The sequence below is a fragment of the Rosa rugosa genome, chromosome 4 (assembly GCF_958449725.1).
Source record: "Rosa rugosa chromosome 4, drRosRugo1.1, whole genome shotgun sequence".
Taxonomy (NCBI): domain Eukaryota; kingdom Viridiplantae; phylum Streptophyta; class Magnoliopsida; order Rosales; family Rosaceae; genus Rosa; species Rosa rugosa.
The window spans coordinates 21,586,433-21,612,146 of NC_084823.1; the positions used below are offsets into that span (position 1 = coordinate 21,586,433).

The 25,714-nt window shown below is 35.3% G+C and overlaps 1 pseudogene; it reads left to right on the forward strand.

Annotated features, from left to right (window-relative positions):
- Window positions 1–2,657: 2,657 nt before the first annotated feature.
- Window positions 2,658–25,691, forward strand: LOC133744511 (U-box domain-containing protein 6-like; annotated as a pseudogene).
- Window positions 25,692–25,714: the final 23 nt, after the last annotated feature.

The window sequence follows — 25,714 nt, forward strand, 5'->3', positions numbered from 1 at the left end:
TACTGTCGAATATTGATTGAAGCAGTAGCAGGAGCTTCGATGCCATATGTGAAGTGCATGGGTGGTTGTGATTATAACAACTCCCCCCTCCCTGACCACAACCCAACAATGCCAATAGGTGAAAGTAAGTTATTCAAAAACATTCCTCTTTCACCAACCGGAAGAAAGTTCCGTAACCACCGTAAGCGGCAAGATCATGTGTCTAAGGACATCTAGGTTATATCTTGGTCTTAACTATTAATGAAATGACAGTTTGAGTAATTTATTGTGAGAGCCCGTACCCAAAACAGGGACGTTTTTATTATTTTTTTTGTTTGGTTGTGGTGGTAGTCATATTTTCAGTTTTGGCATCATTTTATCAGTTTATCTAGTGCTACTGTTTTCATAGACTTTGTGGTATCCTTGTGTATTATTTTTGTTTTCATGATAAGCTTAGTCTTCGTAATTTTTGTTTGTTTGTTTGGTAGTCATATTTTCAATAAGGATTAGTATGTGCAGCAATTTGTTTGGTTGGTGGTTATTTCTTTGGTGGCGTGTACCAATATACATTGCAACTTTGCAGCAAACCCATTGTCTAACTAAAGTTGACAAATCTTACGCAGCTTATACGAATTGGACCTCCAGAACTTGACCCCTATAAAATAACTTGGGCTAAATACTGTTTAGTACCCTGTGGTTTGTGCCAAACATCAATTCAGTCCCTCGACTTTTAATTTCATCAAAAACACCCCTGTATTATCAAATCTCGTCAAATAGATCATTCCGTCATTCCTCAGTCAACTGCAGCCGTTAAATCGCTAACATGGCATGCCACGTCAGCTCCTGTGGGCCCCATCTCTAAGGCAAAGATGGGTATTTTGGTCATGTAGTTATCCAGACCATAATCCCTTCTTCTGGGATCCCCTCGTCTCCTTCATCTGGGTTTTGACTAAAATCAATCAGAGAAAGAAACCCAATTCATATTTCTCCATTTCCGTGTTGCCCAATTCATTTGGGTTTTGACCAAATCAATCAGAGAAAGAAACCCACCACTTGCCGCCACATTTTCCCGGAGAAAGGTTTTATCAAAGTCCAATCTAACTGCTCAGCTTTTTCTGGAACTATTAGCACCAAACCAGACTCGATATATGGCTGAGTGTATTCAACTTTGTCCAAACGGTCTGCTAGGATGGTGATATCACCAATAGCAGCATCAAGAGTCTTCCATTGATATTTTGATGATCAAGAAAAACAAACAATTTTTATCAAAGACCAATCAATTGCAAGAAAATAATAAAAACAAGATTTCAAAATATATGTTAAAGAATTTATCTTTGTTTCAGTCAAAATAAAAATGGGTAGTCTTTGTGAATTAACCAGACAACAAGCTCTATATTTTAGAATCATTAATTACTTTCAACCTTGTACAATAAGAAATGAATCTAATTCATGCTTCCTTTATTTGAGAGATTACTGTATTACAATCTTGAATCCTGCATAGGAGAACATAGACTTAAAAAAGAAGATGAATATGCTATTTTTACCTTGTTACGGACTAGTTCTACCAGATCATCATAGGAGCCATCAACGTATTGGAATTCAAAGGGTAGAGGATAATTCAAACCACTTTGCATCATTTGGAAAATTTGAATGCTGAAACCGTTATAACTCTTCCCATCTGAACCAACCTTTACAAATGCGGGGAAGGAAGAATTAGGAACCCCAATTCTCATTGGTTTATCAGCAGTAGGCATTGCCCAGCCTATGGGGGCTCTTTGGTTTAGATTCTCTGATTGATTTTGGTCAAAACCCAGATGAAGGAGACGAGGGGAAGAAGAAAGGATTATGGTCTGGATAATAAAATGACCGAAATATCCATCTTTGCCTTAGAGATGGGGGCCCATAGGAGCTGACGTGGGATGCCATGTCAGAGAGTTAACGGCTGTAGTTGACGGAGGAATAACGGAAGGATCTATTTGACGAGATTTGATAATGCAGGTGTGTTTTTGATGAAATTAAAAGTCGAAGGACTGAATTGATGTTGGGCACAAACCACAGGGTACTAAACAATATTTAGCCCAAATAACTTTGACTAATGCCAATTTACCAAATCCCAAAAATCGTTGAACCTTTTTTTTTTTTTTTTTTGAAGTAACTGAGAAGTATTTAATATGAACTCCAATTTAATCGCATGACAATCATGATAGAACACCTGCAAACGACAACGAATGATCGCCAAAAAATAAAAATAAGAAGGATCACATCCAAAAGAAAACATGGAATAAATGAAATAAAAAATCAATCATGAATTAAATATTGGAAGTAGATAAGATGCATAGTTATCGATTATCATTCAAAAATTGAATAGTTATCCCATGAGATACCTCGTTCAAATCAGTTTCTATTAGTTATGGAGACTTAAGCACGTTAAAGTTAGTCCCATGCTTTAGAAGTTCAGTATACAAACTCAGCTTTCCCTTTCAACAAAGAGCAGGTGAAGAAGAATTATTAAACTGTGAGCCATGCAGGAGTGTAATATATCTCTGATATTAATATCAGATTCTATGTCAACGGTCGACGCCATTAATCTAGTGAAGAAGAACGAAATACAAGATAAAGAAGTGTGTATGTTTATGTTAACGCCAACACAATTCGTTGAAACCACTCGGGGTCTGACAATGAACCAAGCAAATGTCGTCTCCACTATCGGCTTTGGGGAGTTACATCGCCTGGGATGCACCACAATATATGACACGGTATGTGAGATGATGGTTAATAGTATTGATTCTCTAAACGAGATTGTGTTGATACATGGCAAGGAAGTACCATTTGGACCCAAAGACTTTGCACTTGTCATGGACATAAAGGATGGTAGATTAGACATTCAGATGATGGGAGATACGAATGAAAGTCTTGTTAGGTTAATTAGGAAACAATTGGGGGGTGGAGAAGGTGGACTACACATTACAAGTTTGAAGAAATGTATCATGGAAAGTACACGGCCTGATGAAATATTCAAGACAACCTATACACTTTATGCGGTCGCATGCATTTTATGTCCCAACGGAACCAATTTGGTCGACCAGTCATTAATTTCTACTCTAGTAGAGACGAACATGATAAAGGATCTAAATTGGGCAACGTTCTGCTACTATAAGATACAGGAGTCGATCATATCGATGCAGTCGAAAGAGTTCCGCAACCAAGCAATTTGTGTGCTATTCCTACAGAACTTTTACTTTGATGTCATTGATAATGGATCCAGATGGGTTGACAAATGAATCACTCCAATCGCTGCATGGGAACACTATTTTAGTAAAGAAATTGATTAGGTGGGTGGAACAAAAGGGGGGAGTCACCAACACAAACCAGAATGTTTGGAGCACAAATCCTACAATCCATGGGAAGGAGTCTGATGCAAATGAGAAAATATATGATTCAAAATAAATAATGTTGAGTGTAGAAGGCCTGCATAAAAGGGTTTCTAATATGTAATAAAAAGAAAGCCGGTTGACAGAATCAATGGAGAGAATGCAGAGGATGCTAGGCTCATTCCAAGGGGTAACAATTAAACATATCGTTGGAGAGGTGTTGGCTCGTTTAGAATAGCGAGATGAAGGCAAGCATGGGGAGTGCCAAGATGAATTAAAGTTCAGAGCCGACCTTAATGTGCATGAATTCAGAGGCTCAGAGCCACATTCTAATGATCCATCAAGATTATTGAAGGGCAAAAATATTTGCATGAACCCCCTGCCAGACAAGGTCACATATGCTTTATTCTTTATATAACTCATTTCCTAGGCATGCATTAATTTCATTGTATAATTTTATCATATCATGAAGAAACAAGGTCGTGACTTGGTGGCCAACTTATATATTTCTCATGGAATAATTCATATGTGTAAGTTTGCATGGCTAGAAAGTTGAATCTCCTGCTCAAAGTCCAATCAAAATGTTCATGTAGCCCAGATGGTCCTCCAAAGCCGGCTAAGCGATCAATAAAGGAAAAGAAACTAAGGGCTCTCGAGGTGCAGTCAATGCATGTACGGATGGCTCTTTTCAAAACACGAGGAAGAACATATGGCAAGCAAACAAGAACGGAACTGAAGGATGATGAAAAGCAAGAGGAAAAAGGTCTTCCTTGCCTATTCAACGTCAAAGAAAATACTCCAAAGGAGGACATCGAGTTGTTGACTTTCATAGGGTTTAGTAAGAAGCCACTTACAAACCTTTAAACTAGGTGTGTACAATTACCAATTGCTATATATAATTCAAATTATATATTGTAATATTTAACAATATTTGCTTTGATTAACATATATTACAATGTCACAGTAGCTAAACATGGGTAAGTGATTGTATCAAGAGTCGACATGCAATGCCTACTTCCTGGTAAACTTTTGAGCGACTATGTACGTCATCTATTTCCCAAACAATTAGCATTGCATGCAAAAACTTACATTTTCTTATTAGGACTACCATTTTCTTATTAAGAGGATATTTTTCATTAGAATAGTATATTAGGAATGCATGGGGAGGAGGTAGTGCTTAGTCATCCGTTGGACACAACTTAAGAATATCACATACAAAAATGTCATAATATGTATGCAGAACTGCCTTGTCAGGAATTATTAAAGGTAATATAGAGAATTAATATTATGGTAGCCCCAATGTTTAGTTGAATGAATAATTGACGTTTGCAAGCTATATTTAATATTTTGGTAGCCCCTATTTGAAGCTATATGTAGTGATTAATAGTTTGGTAGCCCCTATGTTTAATATGAAACTCTCATAATGAAAAACGGAATGTGTAGGTCATCAACATGTTTGCAAGATACCTTAATGAAGATGGGTTTGGGGATTGGTACTTCCCAACCTATTTTGGTATAAGGAGTTTAATTGTCAAGGATTTTCATATTAAATTAACTATTCCATTAGAGACCTTGTTCTAACATCATGTATAAATTGTAGGCAAGCTCCAATGTGAAAAATATTCAGATGACCAGAATGGAATGGATTGAACACACCTTTTTTTTTGTTTTTGGAAGCGAGCTAAGGACTAACTCATCGCCCTTAGTCGAAATTTTATTAAAAAAGAAGAAAGGTACAATAGGAAGGGGGGACTAGGCCAAAACCACTTCCAATAGGCGCAAAGCAACAAGCCGGGCATACCCAAACTTGCAAAGGAACAATACATAAACAGTACAAAGAAAAACAATCCGAGAAGAACAAAGGAAAAACTATAAATCTACGGGAAAACATAAACTAAGAAAAGCGATAATTAATTCTTGAAGACAAGTCTCTGCCAAACTCTGCTATAAATGAAGAGGGTAAGGTTCTCCACCAGACTGCACCAACATTTGAGGCTCCATAACGGGCAAATTTGTCAGCTAAAGCATTTCCTTCTCTAAAGATGTGTCATTCTGAAAGTGATCTGACTAACCTTGTGTAAACAATTCAACCATGAGGTACGCAATCTCCATGGTATTAAACCAGGGTTCTTGAAGTATCGTAGTGCTAGTATTGAGTCCGTTTCCAACCAAATGTGAGTCCAGCGACGGACCAAAGCAACATTAATTGCTTCAATAATCGCGAGAACCTCAGCATCAATAGCACTTGGCACCGTAGCATTAAATGAGAAGCCCCCAAGAAAAAGCCCCTCAGAATCTCTGAACACGCCCCCAAAACCTGCTCTTGTAGTGCCTGAAAATGAACCATCCGTATTTACCTTTATCCAACCTGAGGGAGGAGCCTCCCAAACCACTGGTATAAACTTTGGGGCCTTTGCTCTGAGTGGAGAGACTCCCAACAATGAATAAACCGGCACTGCAGACGTAATTCGAGCGCAAGGAACAAAGTAACACAGCGCTGAGTCCTTGAAAGAATTAATAAGGAACTGTTTAAATCGCCAGGAAACAAATACTCTCCCATCAAACCTTATTTTATTTCTTTCAGTCCATATACACCAAAACAGATTGCAAACAGCTAACCTCCATAACAGTTTTGAAGCAAACGGAATCGGGTTTAACAAAACGGGAGAGAAGAGCCCTTGTATAGAAATTAACGCTGGGCGCTGTAGGCGGAACATGGCAAACAACCAAGTCCATACGTCATGAAGCATAGGGCAATTGAAGAAAAGATGGTGTACAGATTCCACATCCGAGTGACAGATAGGGCAATGGATTGAACACACCTGTTGCGTTAGCATGTTGGATAGATTCAAGGGAAAATTGAGGATGTGCAGAATGGTATTGAAACATGTTTTTTAGTTCAAATGTTAAGAGGCACAATCGAACAAGAAACATTATACAATCCCATTTGCTGAAATTGTGTCGTCTATGTATACATTCCTCTGCACGATCCTGCATTTGAGGGGCATTGATATTTGTTGGTGGTGCACAAAGATTCCAGATTTGGGGAAATCGTTGACAGTGCACCTGATGATGATAGGACTTCATTCCTTGAGGAAGCTATAAGAATGGCGGTAATACTAAACAATAACAATCATTTAACTGTTGTGACATTGAATTAAGTTGTCAGCAAACACATATCTTAATCAGTCAAAAATGAATTATTGGTGGGAATACGTTTTTTGTTACAAAAAACAATATGGTTAATAGCTGCTTCTAACATGTGATGCTGCCATCTCCGCAGATGAATATGCTAGATAATGTTTTTTCTGATGATATTAGGGAGGAAATGGGAGTGCTACCTCATTTTGTTGATCTTCCATTCATGGATAAGCACAACCACCCGGTTCAAAGAAACACGTTCGACTGTAGTGTGTTTGTAATCAGAAACATGCAACATTATGGCACACAATGGAATGGGGATGTGAGTAGCCTCTAAACAAAAATCTAATGTTACACAATGTATTATTAATTATACAAAATAAATATATTTATACACTATTCGTGGATGCAATATGTTTCCAATGAGCACCGCGCAAATTTGGTCATTGTGTGTGTCAATCACCCTCGCAATGAGGTGGTAAATGTAAGAGAAATGGTGGTAGATTGTTTGTGGCAACAAGGGGGAGATGCGGTAGATGGAATGTGTAGCACTGGGGTTGGTGACGCTAGTCACATGATGACCAGTGGCGGCATAGCAATGGATGTTGATCCCATGAATGAAAGAAGAGGTTACTTGGGTAATGGAAACAAGCAGAAATTTTGCAATCTGTGTTCAAGTTGCACATCTGACCTGCAGTGAAAACTGGGTGAAATAGGTCACTGAACGGATTTTGTTTTTTTATTTATGCATGCATTACCATTGGGTATCAAAGGTTTAGCTCAGTGAACCATATTGAATGATTGTGATTTAATTTTGAACCTAAAGTTGTGGACAAAAATAATAATGCCATGGCTCGTCTTTGCTTGAATGCGTTTTTTTTTTTTTTTTTATGGTTGTGAGGACCCTGTTCTATTTATCGTGCTAAGTCTGGCTACAGTAAGATTATGGATCTAAGTTGAAGAAAGTTACAAACAGAAGAAGACTAGCTAACCCAGCCGCGCAATGCCTCGGGAAAGGAGTTTTTTTTTTCCTGCATTTAATGTAGTAAACAACAAGAACAACTTGCATACTAAAGATAACTTGATACAAATGTGAACCTTAATATAGAAAAGTCAGTTGATAAATCATAAATCATGAAAAGTGAAATTTAGTATGGAACCCATCAACTTCAATTCCTATATATATACTTTCAATGCAAGATGGTTATTACAAAACCATGAATTAGAATGTACCTCCAAATTGCAACTAAACCAATTTTATATCAGAATTAGCTTGCTCATGTTATAGACACACATGAAATTAGAACTACTCCACATCCACTATTGAAAAGACACTGAAATTTCATATGTAACTTGGAATTCAAACACAACAATTTCATATGTAACTTGGAATTCAACTATTGACATCCGTGGTTCAGGTCTGCAATGAAACCGAGACTTAAACAGTACGGGTACGAATAACTTACAACCATCACAACCTACATAAGAGAAGATAAATGATAAGGAAAGAACATTATTGTGATCAAGTATGATCATTAACATTAGTTCATAAGAGGTCGACCCAAAAACTACGAAGTTAAAGAATATCTCAGCAAACTAAGAACAAATCCCCCAAAAGAGCATGCAACAAAAAGAACAAGAGAAAATTAGATAAAAACCCAAAAAACAAAGCTCCTATTAAGAAAAACTCATCCCTATATTTTCTTTTAATCTACACCCAATTCACATAATTGAACCTTCCTTATAGGTTTTAAATCTATAATTAAGATTTTTCACGTTTTTTAGTTTGACTTTTTTGCCCTTCTGATTGAATAAATAAAATATTCCATCAAATATAGCTGTTGACTATTTTTTGAATTTAAATATTTAGAATTTAATACAATCAATTTAATCCTTGATTTTTCTCTTATTTAAAACGATTAATTGCCTTAATTATCCTATATTTCTTCCTTTCCGATGTGATCCATATATTTGCTATTTTTTAATAAATATGTTTGTGTATCATCAGATTCTGTTATATTCCTATTATATAAATATTTCTCTTTCTCGACATGATTAAACATCCTCTCATTAAGGTATGTTATTTTGCTTATCCGTTCTAATAGGTGTAGTTATACAATCATTCCATATTCATTAATTTTCTAAAATGGTCGAGTTAATGTAATTAGCTCATGTAAAATGTACTTGATGTAGATTGATTGCTTTAAGATTTTTTTTTTCTGCCCCTACATTTTTCTCCACATAGGTACGTGCCTGATTCTATGGGGTGGTTAAGGACCACATAATAGTTATGTGTAACTGTAGAGTTTGCTTAATATATAATTATCCCTTAATTTTGGCACATTGAATAATTTTGAATGTGCAAGAGTTTTTGCACTATAATTTAACAAACTCATTATTATCATTCATTGTTTTACAATTGAAAATGAACTTTACAATATTAAGAAATTTATTTCTAATATCAAGGTAATTTAAATGCACATTCTTTTTGAAGGAATAAACCTAAAAATTTATTGAAATAGGGACAATGAGTACAACCGTAAATGATGTTCATCCAGCATTGAAATAAACAATTTAAAATTTGTTTTTACAATTGAAATATAAACTTTACATTTTTGAACCTAATATAAAGAACATTATAACACTTCATCCGTCATCTCGACTAGCACTTTGCAATGTAGTCTTCAAAAATCTCCCAACTACTAGTGCCCTGCATGTTGTGATTCCTCATACAATTGCAAATTACCTTCATAGATCTATTTCAAAGATAAAACTCTATTAGGATTTACATACATATATTCAAAATATATTATCTAAATGATAGGTATATTAATTGTCAATACTATAGGTTATGGAATAAACAACCTATGATATAGAGTCACACAAATAATTTAAAACTACAAAAACAAACATCTAAATCATAGGTATTACATATTAAAGCAATCTAAGTATCTGGTAATTAGAAACAACGATTCTATTTTGAAGGAATGAAACTAAGTTTTGTACCAGATTCATAAATTGAAATTTCTAATTACTAAACATCCATCCAATTCAAGCTTTACACAAAATCAAGAGATTAAATAAATCTGATGAATAGGTAATTTGAATTACGAATATGATATATGTACCTATTTGAAAGAAAGTCTCTAACCCATAAGAAAATGATGAAATAAACCTCATGAATAGGTCGTTTGAAATCATCCTTCGAAATCATATGCAACTTTGTGAAAGGTCTCCACCCAAAGAAAAAATGACGAATGAATTCACTAGCTTCTATATATAGGAAGAAACATACCAAAAATTCATCATTATATGATAATAATGAGATTAATGTAAACACCTAAAATTAAGTACTGATAAAAACCTAAAGTGAAGGTAATACCAACAATAACGTCAATCAAACTCCATAATATTTGCTAGATGGTTATGACTATTAATCCTATTTAATAGGTGAATGGGGAATTTTGATAGTGGCAGCTTTAGTAATTCTTAACAACATTGAGTTTTAATATTTATCCTATTTAATAGGTTTTTTTTATTTTGAATAAACATAATTAATTGGTTTGGGTGTATATTAAAACACTCTTATGGATGAGTTTATTCTAAAAGGGATGTGTGAATTTGGGTGTAGAATCAAATTCCCCAAAAAACAAAAGAAAAATTTTCCCCAAAATTGAATTAAATTGTATAAATGAGACAAATTTCATCTAAAAATGAGGTCTTTAGGAATGAATCAATGAGGCGTCCAATGTGCATCTATATATAGGAGATGTCTAGGGCTTCTGGATCCTTCTTTTAATTTCTAGGAATTATCTGATTAATCCACACAGCATTAGCCAATCAAATAATTCCATGTCATCCTTCCTGTGTCATACAGCCAATGAGAAGCCTTCAAAATAACACCTTGATTTTAGGGAAATTAATTTTGCCGAATTTTCATGGATTTTTCTGATTGTATCTCTTCAATTTCGGCCAAGGGTGGAGTGTGGATCTTAAAGAATGTATCTGGACCTGTTTTCAACCTTTCTGCTTGTTGTAATCCCTTGAAATTCTCCAAGATAAGTCCAAAATGTCCCCTTCTTGAATCTTTTTTTATTTTCATGGAAAAGCATGTATTTATCCACCAAAAATACTCCTTTTACCTCCCAAAAGCCCTAGAGCAACTAGGTTTCTTCAATTGCTAAAAATCCCAAAGTATTCTAGAAGAATCTTGAGCTTTATTGAGTAATCTTGAAGCCACATGGTCTCCTAGTGCTTTCAGGTTTCCTAGCCTCATCAGGACTCCTTATGTCTTCAGGACTCCTAGTCAAACAAGGACTCTTCACATGAAATGTTCTTGAACTTTCCAGAATCTTCTTTTACTTTCCTAGATCAACTAGGACTCTGCGTTTTTTAGCCATTTTATTCATTTCTCCTAACAAGTTTCCTAGTTGACCCAGGATTCCTACTTTGACTGAGATTCCTAGTCGGACCAGGATTTCCTGGCTGGACCAGGAAAACTTCATTTCTTCATGTCAGCTCATTTCTGCATCCTTGTGCCATGCCTTTTATCATTTTCAACGTTTCTTTTGCTTCTCATATGCCTTTAAGCTAATTTCCTCTTCACTTGCTCCAGTGCACCTAAAAATAGAAACTACATTAAAACTGATTTATTTAAGGAAATAACTAAGTAAAATATGAGGAAATAACCATTAAAACATCGCATTAAAATGCTCCTATCAAATTCCCCCACACTTAGTTTTTGCTAGTCCCGTAGTAAAATCAAAACAAAGAAACAAACTTAGACTCAACGAAAACTTAAACAAAGAAAAGACAAAGACGTTACAACATACAATGACTCTATCGCCCTTCAACTTTTTTTCTCAGAAATCTCTTACTTTCATAGCATCAAGATTAGCACTCAACCAAGAATCAATATTTAGATATTCGAGAGTTAATTCAAACATATAATCCACATATAAATAAGTAGGACTTGGTTGTAACAATAGTGATGGAATGGAGCTCAGCATATTTTAGACAAGTATGATTCATATCCTCACAAGGTATATCCACTCTTTCTTCTCTCAGATTTATGGCAATGCTTAAAAGTTTATAATCACTCAAGTATATGTGAGAGAAAATATTTTGAGGCAATCAAATAGCTCACATATATAAGAAACAAAAAGCACTTTGTGAATATAATTTTCAAGATCTCATGAAAAATATCAACTACTTGCACAAATGGACCCAAGCCATAGGTTAAACTCTTATAACTCATCTCCACAGATCAAAGACTGTCCCATCTTAAGGATAAAAAAGGTCTTAATAAAGGTTGAAATGGGGCCAAGGCTCAAGGTTTTAAGAAACAAACGATAAGGAATTTCACAAAGTATCCTAAAAACCTAGTAGAGCTCATGTTGAAGTAGAGAGACTTCTAGAAATTCACCAAGGCATACAAAACGTCAGAACCCTAAAGAGGCAAAATACAATGGTCTAATGCGTTTTTTAGCCATTTTATTCATTTCTCCGAACAAGTTTTCTAGTTGACCCAGGATTCCTACTTTGACTGGGATTCCTAGTCGGACCAGGACTTTCTGGCTGGACCAGGAAAACTTCATTTCTTCATGTCAACTCATTTCTACATCCTTATGCCTTGCCTTTTGTCATTTTCCACGTTTCTTTTGCTTCTCATATACCTTTAAGCTCATTTCCTCTTCATTTGCTCCAGTGCACCTAAAAATAAAAACTACATTAAAACTGATTTATTTAAGGAAATAACTAAGTAAAATATATATGAGGAAATAACTATTAAAATATCACATTAAAAAGCTCCTATCATCTTAATCGAAAATCGTAAACCATAACATATATTCAAATCTGACACCCTCGTCAGAAAATAAAATAATATTTAACTACATTCATATTCAATGAAACCCTGAAACCGGCCCCTATTTAATGATTCGTTGAAAATTCCGAAAATCCAAACTCATATCAGAATCGGCTTAAACTTTAAGGGTATTGCCAACTTGACAATTCTAACAACCAAATGAAAAAAAATGAAGATCTAACAGTTGGATTTTCACGAATCAAAAAATGAACGGAAGAAAAAGTCAACTTTAGAGTTCCCCTACATGTTAGAAATGAAAGTAAAAGTAAAGATTTTGTAAAGATATCTGCAAGTTGATGGGATAAAGGAGTATAAGTTGTGGAAATCAATCCTTGACAACCGGATTTGATGCAATGTGGAGAACAGCCTGATTATCAATCACAATGTAAAATGGCTGGGCTCACACATAAAATATTCTTCCTTAACCACTCTCATTTTTTGTTAGTTAAAAAGTACTTGTATATAAGCATGAATTTATACTGATATGCAATGTAATATCTTCTAGGATTTGTATCCTAATAGGAGTTTGTATCCTAATAGGTTCTACTTTGACCTTTTTTTTTTTTTTTTGGATTGAAATTTTCCAGGATAACAGGATTGACATGACCATCAAAGAAACAAAAAGAGATTCAAGTATCTCTACCTACATAGACTGTGTTCTAATCAAATACGGAGTTCTTTTCATACAAAAACCAACTACAAATAAACAAAAAGACAACAACCAACGGTCCCCCTACTCGATCTAAATTTGGAATGTGAGGCCCCTGATGTTATACTTCATATCCAAGTATATACAAAGAACCAACATAAAACTAGTGAACAAAAGCAAAAGGCCCAACAATGGCAAAAAAAGAAATTATATGCTTTTGACAGGAGTAAACCAGACCTATAAGTTGTAAAGAAACGCCCTCACCATGATTTGGAGCCACTAGAAAGTGGGAACGGTTGATGTCCATGTTGGTGTTGGTGTTGGAAAGGGCTGCTTGGGACCAAGCAAGTTGTCTACCACATGTTTAGGCAAGGGGCTGAGATATGTCTCTTTTGCCCTATATAATGTCAGTCATATACGCTCATTGCACGTGTTTACTACAGAGGAAACAAAGTATGAATGAATTTTGTATGTGTTTCTAGTTTTTTTTTTTTTTTTTTAGAATATTACAGAAATCAATCACTTTTTCGATATATTACTTAACCTGCTTTATGGCAACTATTGGATCTTTGTTGTAGCAGGTTAAGTAATTGGGAGGAAATTGAGAGTTCAGAGACTTTTTAGGTGAAATTCGAAAGTCAGGGACTGAAACGATGAAACCCTATAAGTATAGGGAGTAAACAGTATTTAATCCATCATTTAACCACTTTTTTAGTTATAATGATATTCTAGCCACAAGATGAGATATACGTTTTGCCAATGGATTCTTAGCCAAGTCATATCAACCTCCACATACATTCATATTATGATCCCTCAGATCTTTAACCTTATTATTACCTCTATCAATAGTTACTGTTAAAAATTGTAACCGAAACTCATTAACTTACTAATGTGGTTCCACACCAATTTCTGGAATGACGTACTCTTGGACAAATGTGGTTCCACACAAATTTCACATATAAACAACACTTAATAACAAATTTCACACAAATTTCAGCTTTTGATAATGAGATCATCATATTCACCCACTTCTTCTGGAGTTTCCTTAAATGTTCGAAATGAAAGTAAAAGTAAAGATTTTGATCGTTTACTGTCCAAATGACAAGTAAACCGGTAATTCTAGGCACAGGGCGTAAAAATAATGTGCAATATTAATCACTTTTTCGATATATTACTTAACATGCTTTATGTTGGATCTATGTTTTAGCGTTTAGTAGTAAATAAAACCACGAAATATAATCGTTTAACCACTTTTTTAGTTGTAGTGATATTCTAGCCACAAGTTGTTAAATAAGTTTTGCCAATGGGTTCTTTGCCCAGTCATATCAACCTCCACATGCATTCATATTATGTTTCCTCTTATCTTCAATCTTCATATTATCTCCATCAATAGTTACTATTAAACATTGTTACATAAACCCATTGACTGACTAATGTGGTTCCACACCAATTTCTGAAATTACATACTCTTGGACGTATGTAGTTTCACACAAATTTCACCTATAAACAACACTTGATAACAAATTTCACACAAATTTCAGCTTTTGACAATGGAATCATCATCTTCACCCACTTCTTCAATTTTTTCATATTTTTATTTTTATGTTCTTAATTTACCATAATAATACTTCTAAATGATTTAATCGATAGTTTTCATTATTTTGTTCTAAGGATATTGATGAGGCCTTACTTTATTAGTAAAGATAAATAAAAGGTTTAGAGAAGTAAATATGCAAAACAATAGTAAATATCACACCCACCACTAAAGTGATTATCTTAGACAAGGAGTTGATACACTCATCAATTTTTCCATCCAATTTCAAATTCTTTGCCTCCTTAATGATGGAACTTGAGGTTCTGTCAAGGAGTGATTGGGACAGCCCAACAGAGCTAGAGATGAAATGTATGAATCTCAGTAGTATTGTATGAGTTGGGGCTGACTAGTACTCGACATGATGATGAAATGACACAACACCAGCTTGAAATGAATGAATTGGAGCTATCAACAAATAGAGAACCTGAAACAGGACTGAGGATACATTTCCAAAATTGTAACATCCATAGCGTTTAGAATGCAACTACGCGCATAGAAATGCATGTAATCAGGAAGAACGTGATGAGGGCTTCAAAACCTTGTTTGTGTCACGTGATACGCTCAAGGTAAGTGCCAATTTAAAATCTTGCATCAGATTGTAGTTAAGAGTAAGTAGAGTATCGTTCTAAGCCGGGGATTGGGGTATATTTCCTGTCAAAAATGTTAAACAAATTAGTATTATTCACAAAATATGAAACAAAAATAAAACAAAGTATATATTTACAAAAATTACAAGATAGGGGGGATTTATAAAAATTTGTATTCTAATCTAACTATATAATACATATGATCGATCAAACCATGAATCAAGATAGATATAGGGGATGGAAAAGATGTAAGATGAAGTTAACAACTATTAACACGAAAACAGGTAATCTAATCATAAATCATGAATCAAAATATGTAGATGAAAGAAATCAATCAAGAACAAAGATGAACACATACAAAGTCCTTATTACTTTTCTTAGTTAAATTAACTAGATGAACGCTTCATAGTGAATCCTATTAAACATGCAATGCTAGTCATATAACACTACTCACATAGGTGAGTATATATAGAGAAAGCGTTAGACGTCAACCCTAGATCTCCTTCTTCAAATCTGATTCAATTTCCTTCTTTGTGTTGATGTAGATTTCTTCTTGAATTTTCTCATTGGCCCACGTCATCATGGCTGCAATATATCCTCAAAATCAAATCAAATATGGAGTAGAGACCTTCCCAAACTCGTCCAAAAGATATTCAGGTCCAAAACTCTCCTTATGTGCGCAAAACAAATTCACGTGCAGATTGACCTTCGTGTACTAAATCAGCCATATCTTCTTCTAGAAATTTGATATTGACAAAACGTAAAAAGTTCTGGAAACTAGACATCCGTAGCTTTCCAACATATAAGGATCATCATCTGGTTCATTCTGAGCTGCTCTCAGGCCTGTTGAATTTGACTAATCTGCACAGGCAGATTTCCTAATTTGAATCAGATTTGACTTTGATGCGTATCTTGCGTCCAATTAGGATTCCTTGTCTAATCTTGATTGCCTTGCCGCCACATGCCTTGCACATATCATCCATGACATCATCTAGAAGCTTCATGATTATTCTTTATGCTCTCCTACCTTCCACATGTATCCTGGTATCATCAGGACTCCTAATGCCAACAGGTTTCCTAGCTAGTCCAATTAGGACTCTTGCATTTTCGCCATTTCTCATCATTTCTCCGAGCTCATTCCTGGTTGACTCAGGATTCCTACTTCTACTGGGATTCCTTCTCCTAGTAGGATTGGGAATGCATCATTTCTCCATTTCTGCACCTCATTTCTTCCTTGCCTTCATTTTCAACTCAACACTACCTAGAAACACAAAACTAAGTTGGAAATGATAATATTAAGGGAATAACTAAGTAAAATGTACAGAGTTTAACATTAAAAACATAGCAAATATTGCTCTCATCAAATTCATAAACAAAAACACAAACTCGTCCCCTTCTTCTCTCAAGTTTTGGCAATCATTCCATTCTTCAAAGTTCAAGACCATGAAGCATCTCCATCTCCATTCAAGCATCCTTGCCGTGATCCTCATCCATTCCACCTCCTTTGAAGCTTCTTGCGTCCTTGAAGAATTCAAAAGTGTAACCATGAACACGTATACCTAATGAGCTGGTCAAACCTGAGTTTATGGGTGTCACAAAAACTTACTCGTTTGGTGAAGAAAGTTGGAGGGTTATAAGCATTTGTTTCCCAACTCCGGAGGAATATTCCTTTGGACTTAGTGAGCAGAAATAGGATATGTTTTGTCAGGATTGGACCCAAATCACTTAATTAGCACCAAAAGATAATTAGAGCTCAAAAAATGCCCATAAAGCAGAGGAATATTTCTACTCATAGTAAAGATGATTAACTATCCAATCAACTCAACCGCTTTTGTCTCTGAGATGATATCCTAATATTAGGTTAAATAAAAGTCATTACTTGTACAACAAATGATCAATAAACAAGTGGTGCCAATTGTAGTTGAAGAAAAAATATCAAATGAAAAGATGGTGCCCTATGTTTTACTAAAATGTGTGAAAGCAACTAGGGCTTTGAATCTCATTAGAATAACACTGTTTCATTTATTACATAGGCTAAGCATGAGAAAATAGTATGATTTACATATCAAGTGAGGATATGATGACATTTTAGTTGATGGTTTGTCAAGCACTTTTAAGAGAACCTATCTGCATGCAAAAGGGATATAATTCAATCACGAGTTAACCAAGCTAGAATTCATGTGCTTCTAAGGGGTCAAAGGGAAGAGGGATACAAAATCTCACCCATTTCTAACATGCATCTTCAAAAAGATTATTAACATAGGTTGCAGTTCCAAGGCTGTTAATCCACAGACGGATGCATCTCTCTTCCCGAGAAGTTTCTGCATCATTTGTCATCATCTCAGCAAAAGACATTTTTTCACTATTTGCACTCAATCCATTCATGTAGAGAACCCACACAGCATACATATAGATTTCAATAATGTGCAATAGGGTCATAATTTTGTTCAGGAAAAACAGTATATTAAGCAACACAAAAAAGCACTAGGCACTTTGCAGATTACTGTGGGATACAAAATTTGAAAAATCAAGAACACTAAAGTGATAGAAAGGAGAATTAAGTTAAAAATCCAATAGGTTGTGGTTACCAAGTGGCCAAGGTACCAGCAGTTACAATCTTACATGTTTTGCAATGACAAAATAAATTAAACATAGAACATCAAATCAACATTATTTCCAGAGGAAAAGAGGATGGGATTAACAATTTATGTAAACTCATAACAAAAATTATGCAAGTGAAAAAAAAGAAGGAAATGACTCTTCAAATTGCAGGCTTAAAAAAAAGCACTTGGGAAGTATTCTTGCTTGCCTGTGCTGGAATGAATGTAAAGCATCTAGGGCTATAGGATTATGAGGCAGAGAGTGCATACCATATTTGATTTGAGTTTTAGGTTGAAATCACTCCTTAACAAATAATTGAAGCCCAGCGCCTCATCCTTTGTCTTCGATGTTGCCATTTCTTTCTTATCCATAATCTTAATTTATATATTTTTCAACTGTCATTTCCTCCCTGTAACGATTTGTTGACTTTATATTCTTGTTTTACCAAGACTGTTTATCCTAGAGTTAATTTTCAAGATGCGAATTCCATATGGACATTAAGTATGAAGGCTTTGCACTTGTACTAGAAGTTTGAACCAAGCAACCGGCTTCAGGCATACATGGATATCCCAGCGAAAATCTTAACAGGGTTTTATAAAGTTTGTCTTTGATCGTGTTTTTGAAACCTGGGTTTTATAGAATCTCAAAGCATGGAAGTTTAGAATTTAAAAAGTGGATTATAAAATACATCATACAATCAGTTCAAATATACCAAGAGAGCAAAACACTGTATTCAAATCAAATGTCCCTTTTAACGTTGTTAAACAGAGGAGATTACGTTATTAATTCAGTAAATTAAATAGTTGAATACATACTCTCAGACCTGACCGATTAAGTAGTAAGTGTCAGACTAAATTAATCATTATCACTGTGAAGTTGGACTATGACTCTCTATCTTGGCTATTCCTTCATATTAATTATCTACAATTCTCCATGACTTGCCCAGGAATTTTGAATTGTTCTTGTTATTGTATGTACACAATGGCTTTTGATCAAAATGTGGAACACTGGTGTCAAAGTTGCCCAGAACGATTTGAAAAGCCAGCAAGGAGATAAAAAAGACAGTTGAACAAGTTAGGAAAAGCCTCTACTTAAAGAATGAGAAGCCATGTGAGAGTTAGTTGGCAAGGGCTTTGGTGATATAAATTATACAAGTCATTGACGATCCATAAGTTAATATGTACATGTCTAGAGGTTATTTTCAACCTATGGTAAAGGGCCCTATATAATATTGGTGAGATATGATGTCATTTCGAACAATTTGATCACTTTGCTTCAAGTTTGAGTTTATGAACAGTGAATTTTCAAACTTCTTGCTTCTAATTCCTTTGATTTGGTTTGTCTTTAAGTGAAATGGCTTCTAAATCTTTAAATGCGTTGTTCTAGTGAGATTCAAAGCCCTAAATGCTTTACATTCATTTCAAACAATTTGATCACTTTGTTTTGATTTTCCAAACTTTTTGCTTCTAATTCCTTTGATTTGGTTTGTCTTTTAGTGAAATGACCTCTAAATGTTTAAATGCGTTGTTCCAGTGTGCTTTAACCCTAGATGCTTTACATTCATTTCAAACAATTTGATCACTTTGTTTTGATTTTCCAAACTTCTTGCTTCTAATTGCTTTGATTTGGTTTGTCTTTTAGTGAAATGGCTTCTAAATCTTTAAATGTGTTGTTCTAGTGAGTTTCAAAGCCCTAGATGCTTTACATTCATTTCAAACAATTTGATTATTTTGTTTCTAGTTTGAGTTTATGAACAGTGATTTTCCAAACTTCTTGCTTATAATTCCTTTGATTTGGTTTGTATTTTAGCGAAATGGCTTCCAAATCTTTAAATGTGTTGTTCTACTGAGATTCAAAGCCCTAGATGCTTTCCATTCATTTCAAACAATTTGATTACTTTGTTTCTATTTTGAGTTTATAAACAGTGATTTTCCAAACTTCTTGCTTCTAATTCCTTTGATTTCATTTGTCTTTTAGTGAAATGGCTTCCAAATATTTAAATGCTTTGTTCTAATGAGAGTCAAAGCCCTAGATGCTTTCCATTCATTTCAAACAATTTGATTACTTTGTTTCTAGTTTGAGTTTATGAACAGTGATTCGCCAAACATCGTGCTTCTAATTCATTTGATTTGGTTTGTCTTTTAGTGAAATGGCTTCTAAATCTTCAAATGCGTTGTTCTAGTGAGATTCAAAGCTCTAGATGTTTTCCATTCATTTCAAACAATTTGATAACTTTGTTTTGATTTTCCAAATTTCTTGATTCTAATTCCTTTGATTTGATTTGTCTTTTAGTGAAATGGCTTCCAAATCTTTAAATGCGTTGTTCCAGTGACATTCAAAGCACTAGATGCTTTACATTCATTTCAAACAGTTCGATCACTTTGTTTTGATTTTCCAAACGTCTTGCTTCCAATTGCTTTGATTTGGTTTGTCTTTTAGTGAAATGGCTTCTAAATCTTTAAATGTGTTGTTCTAGTGAGTTTCAAAGCCCTAGATGCTTTACATTCATTTCAAACAATTTGATTACTTTGTTTCTATTTTGAGTTTATAAACAGTGATTTTCCAAACTTCTTGCTTCTAATTCCTTTGATTTCATTTGTCTTTTAGTGAAATGGCTTCCAAATCTTTAAATGCGTTGTTCTAGTGACATTCAAAGCACTGGATGCTTTACATTCATTTCAAACAATTTGATCACTTGGTTTCTAATATGAGTTTATGAACAGTGATTTTCCAAACTTCTTGCTTCTAATTTCTTTAATTTGGTTTGTATTTTAGCGAAATGACTTCCAAATCTTTAAATGCGTTGTTCTACTGAGATTCAAAGCCCTAGATGTTTTCCATTCATTTCAAACAATTTGATTACTTTGTTTTCCCTATATATCACAACAATTGGTTGTAGGTCATTAATGGATTTTTCCAAAAATAAACCATTTATGGTCATAGCTTACCATTAACAAAAGCATGTACCCACCAAGCTATCAAATGATGATAGTAAGTAGGGTATCGTTCTCATTAATGTTTGTCCACTGCCATTAATCCCCTTTATTAAAGTGGGTATGATGTAACCCATTTTAATAACCACATGTTAATAGCCCTTATAGGGTAAATAAGTTGTGGATTAACTCTAATAACCGTTATAACCAAATCAATTTTACGGAGGGAAAGCATACTTCCAAATGCCATGAGTTGATAAGTTCTTAAGGGAATACCATCTAACTTAGTTGATTAAGTACACTTACCCCAATTTAGGAAAAGCAAATTCCGCGAGTCACAAAGGGCCTATTTGTCCAACTTGTTCACTTTTGGAAAAGCTTGCAGTATTAACATCATTGCAGCAGGAAATCACCTTTAGAGTCATATCCATATGCAAAGATAAAATAGATAAATGCCCTATTTGGTTACTCTAGTGCAAGTAAACTCATGTTTTAGAATCAATTATGATAAGTGCATGTTTTACTTGTAACTTTGAACAGTGACATTCACGTTTGTTTCATTACCCAAAGTTGGACATTTCATCTCATGAATTGGGATTGACCAGGGCGTGGTTCCAAATACTTACTTGGTTGCATCTCACTAGTCATCAAGTTTTCACATAAACTGAAATGCCACTGGCTAACTTATTAGCTCTAACAAAGTGCCTAGCCGGAGGTTGAAATATGCTATACGGCAGGAACACCAGTTTTCCTAGTTGGTTAATGAATCAAAACTTGATGTTGTTGCAAGATATTGAAATGTGAAGTTTGTGTTTGCCTTTGCTAATAATGTATTATGCTCTTTTCAGGCAATGCAGATGTAAATTTGTGTCATAGTGTTCCAAGTCAGCTTGAATCATGGATATTACGGAGGTGGAAGAAAACTTGTTTGTTGCAAGTGATGCCAAGGTATGAAGGAGATACGGGTGGAGAGTACATTTGAATTACTGCTATTTACTTCCCTAAATACTTGAATTCAAACAACTGTGATGCTACCTGTTTTTTTTTTTTTTTTTTTCCAAATGTTTGTATATATTACTAACTTCTGATACCGTGTTTCTAGAAATTATATTCCAACTCGTTCCTGTGCTTGTAGAATATTGTAGGTTAGGGTAGCTGATAGTTGATTGACTCCGTTTTGTTTGTTTCTGTAGATGCATGGAGAAATGTGCAAGACACGCTCTCTGCAATTTATTGCAAAGTAATGTCAATATTTCCTTCCTTGGAAGCGGCTCGGCCTAGGAGCAAATCTGGCATCCAAGCTTTATGTTCATTGCATGTAGGGCTTGAAAAAGCGAAAAATGTGCTTCAACACTGTTCTGAATGTAGTAAACTCTACCTGGTAGGTTTTCCTCAATATTGGATTGGTAGTTATGTAGTAAGTTAGTAACTGTTACTCCCACCCTAAGCAGTAACAGCTGAGTGTATATACTTTAGTGCGTATAGTGGCTAATTACTTTTTTTCTTTCAGGCTATAAATGGGGATTTTGTGCTCTCGAAATTTGAGAAGGCAAGAAGTGCTCTCATGGATAGTCTCAGGCGTGCTGAAGATCGATATTGTTCCACAATCTATTGGTTGTCAGGTAGTTGTTCTTCAAATTCCATGTGAGCATTTCCTGGGGGCTGGTAATTGCAGCTGAATGTTTCTGATATCCTAGTACTAGATTAGTTATGATGGTTGGTCAGTAATCTAATTGGTACTAAGAGATGTAAACTTGTCATGCCAGCCATTAATAACCTTGAGGTCTAACGAGTTGAGCTGTTCAACTGGATGTCCATTTAGTGGTCCTAATACAACTTTGTATCTGATAAGTTTAGTGCTACAATAAAAAAGGCATCTTTCTTCTTAATTTATCCATAGGTTATTCTTTTTACATGTTAATAGTGTTAGCTTACTTGAAATTGTTTAAAATTAACTGGGTGATGCTATAATTCCAAGGTGGGATGTTTAATGGTTGTCTCTTACTCTTGCCTTTAGGCATGTCACTTAGAGGTGTTTTTAACACTATTATATATTCTCAAACCTGTTCCAGATTCAAGAGGTTCTTAGTGAACTCGAGTGTACTGTCTTTGCACTTGATCCCTCAGAGAAGCAAGTTGGTGATGACATAATTGCTCTGCTCCAGCAAGAAAGAAAATTTGACAACTGCAGTGACATTAACGAGCTAGAATCTTTTCATCAGGCTGCTATCAAGCTTGGTATTACGTCTTCTAAGGCATGTCTTAGAGAGAGAAGAGCTCTAAAGAAACTCATCCAAAGAGCCCGTGCTGAGGAAGATAAGCGTAAGGAGTCAATCGTGGCTTATCTATTGCATCTTATGAGAAAGTACTCCAAGTTTTTCAGAAGTGATTTCTCGGATGATAAATGATTCACAGGGTTCTGCACCTTGTTCTCCCACTGTTCAAGGTTCTAATGAGGATACTGGGTCTGCATTTGACCGACAAGTGACAACTGTCAAAATTAAGTTAGTTCTTTTAATTTCAAGACCTCTTTCAGTTACAAGTCAGAACACTAGAAAATCAGGTCAGATGGCTCTTCCACCTGAAGAATTGAGGTGTCCAATATCATTGCAGCTTATGTATGACCCGGTCATCATTGCTTCTGGTCAAACATATGAAAGGATTTGTATTGAAAAGTGGTTTAGCGATGGGCATAGTACCTGCCCAACGACTCAACAAAAGCTGAGTCATCTTTCTTTAACTCCCAATTACTGTGTTAAGGGTCTCATTTCTAGTTGGTGCAAACAGAATGGAATTTCCATTCCCGATGGCCCCCCAGAGTTGCTTGACCTTAACTATTGGAGGCTGGCATTTTCTGAGTCTGAGTCCGCTAATTCAAAATCTATGGGTAGTGTTGAAGGGTGCTAAAGTGGTTCCTATAGAGGAGAGTTGTACAATAGAGGAGGCTGTCGGAAATGAAACAGAAGAGCTTTCTCCGGCATCAGAAGAGCTAGTCTGAACCTGATGCTTTTGAGAGTTATCAGGATCTTTTAACTGCCTTGAATGAAGGGGAGGACTTAAGGAAGAAGTGCAAGGTGGTGGAGCAAATAAGGCTCCTGCTGAAGGATGATGAGGAGGCCAGGATGTACATGGGGGCTAATGGGTTTGTTGAAGCACTTCTACACTTTCTTAACTCAGCTGAGCGTGAAGCAAATGTTTTGGCTCAAGAAAGTGGAGCTATGGCTCTATTCAATCTTGCTGTATGTGAATAATAACAGGTATTGTTTTTTAATGTTTATAGACTTTAAAAGAATCAAAATGTGACTAGTTGCTCTGGATGGTAATATTTTTAGTTAAAATTAAACATCATTACATAGCTGGGTTACTAAATGCTTGAAAAATTAGAGGCAACATTGTTAGAAAGAAAGCTGCGTGCAGCCTGGGGTATAGTTTTCTACATATGTTATGCAATTGAATGTAAATGGTTTACGTGGTTTACTTTGATGGGACTTGGTTTACTTCTTTCATATAATTTTCTTGGCTGTAAATGGTTTTACATTCCCAGAGAAGCCTGAATGCTTCTCTTATTTTATTTGGGGGAGAAAATGAGTTGAAGGATATCTGACGATCAGTTTAGTGGGCAGTGTATACTACCTTTTCAGCAGGATTGATATCAGCGTTAATATGTGCTTCTCAGAATGCCTCGCTGAGTGAAGACAAACTCTAGATTAATCGTTGTTAATGAGTGCTTGGACTGTTGATTGAGATAAAAGAAGAGTATGGAGTGAATTGTGATTATCTTTGTTGACCTCTTTTGAGTTGTTCATGAACATTTATGCATTTAGGGTCACTTTTGGTTCTCTGTTTAGATTTTGAATGTCCCTATGCTGTGCAATTTTATAGTAACATGTAATATTCTTTTGGTTTAATTTCACACTTCTCCAGTCCTGGGAAATTTATGAATAACGATAAAATGTTGATATTTTTTCAGAAATAAGGAGACAATGCTTGCGTCAGGGGTAATTTCGTTGCTGGAGGAAATGATCTCCTATCCCAGTTCTCATGGACCTGCGACAGCCCTTTATCTGAATCTCTCCTGCCTTGAAGAAGCCAAGCCTTTAATTGGCGCAAGCCCTGCTGTCCCTTTCTTAACCCAACTCCTTCAAGCTAATGCTGAAACACAATGCAAGCTTGATGCCCTCCATGCCCTATACAACCTTTCTAGCAGTCCCTCAAACATTCCAAATCTTCTTTCAGCCAGTATCATCAGTGGTTTGCAATCCCTTCTTGCAGACTCCGGTGAACATTCATGGACAGAAAAATGTATAGCTGTTTTGATAAATTTGGCTTCAAGTAATTCTGCAAAAGATGAAATGATTTCAAATACGAAGCTTATCAGTGCATTACAGCACTTCTGGAGGCTGAACAACCCATTGAGCAGGAGCAAGCTGTCTCATGTCTCTTTATGTTGTGTAATGGGAATGAGAAATGCAGTCTGATGGTCCTACAGGAAAGGGTAATTCCTGCATTGGTGTCGATGTCCGTTAATGGAACATCAAGAGGAAAAGAGAAAGCTCAGAAGCTGTTAATGCTGTTTCGTGAGCAGAGAGACAAAAGAGACCAATCACCTCCAGAGGAGAAGGTACAACTCTGCGAACAAAATGACAACAATCCCATACCCGCTCCAGAATCAAAGCCGCTATGCATATCCATCTCAAGAAGAAAGATGGGGCAAAGCTTTTAGCTTCTTATGGAAGAGAAAAAGCTGTTCTGTTTACCGGTATTGAGTCCCACGGTGCTGTAAATGTCCGTTGTATCATCTTTTTCTTCTTCTTTCGTCCTCTTCTTATTCCTATTATTATGTTTCTTTTTCTTTTTCAAAGAGCAGAATGTACAGGCCCCCTGTAATCTATGGATTTTGGTTTTGCACTTGTCTTTTGGCTAGGAATACATTTATTAAGAAGTATCATAATCCAAGTGGTAAGTTATTATAGAGTAAACCGAGTACCGTTTT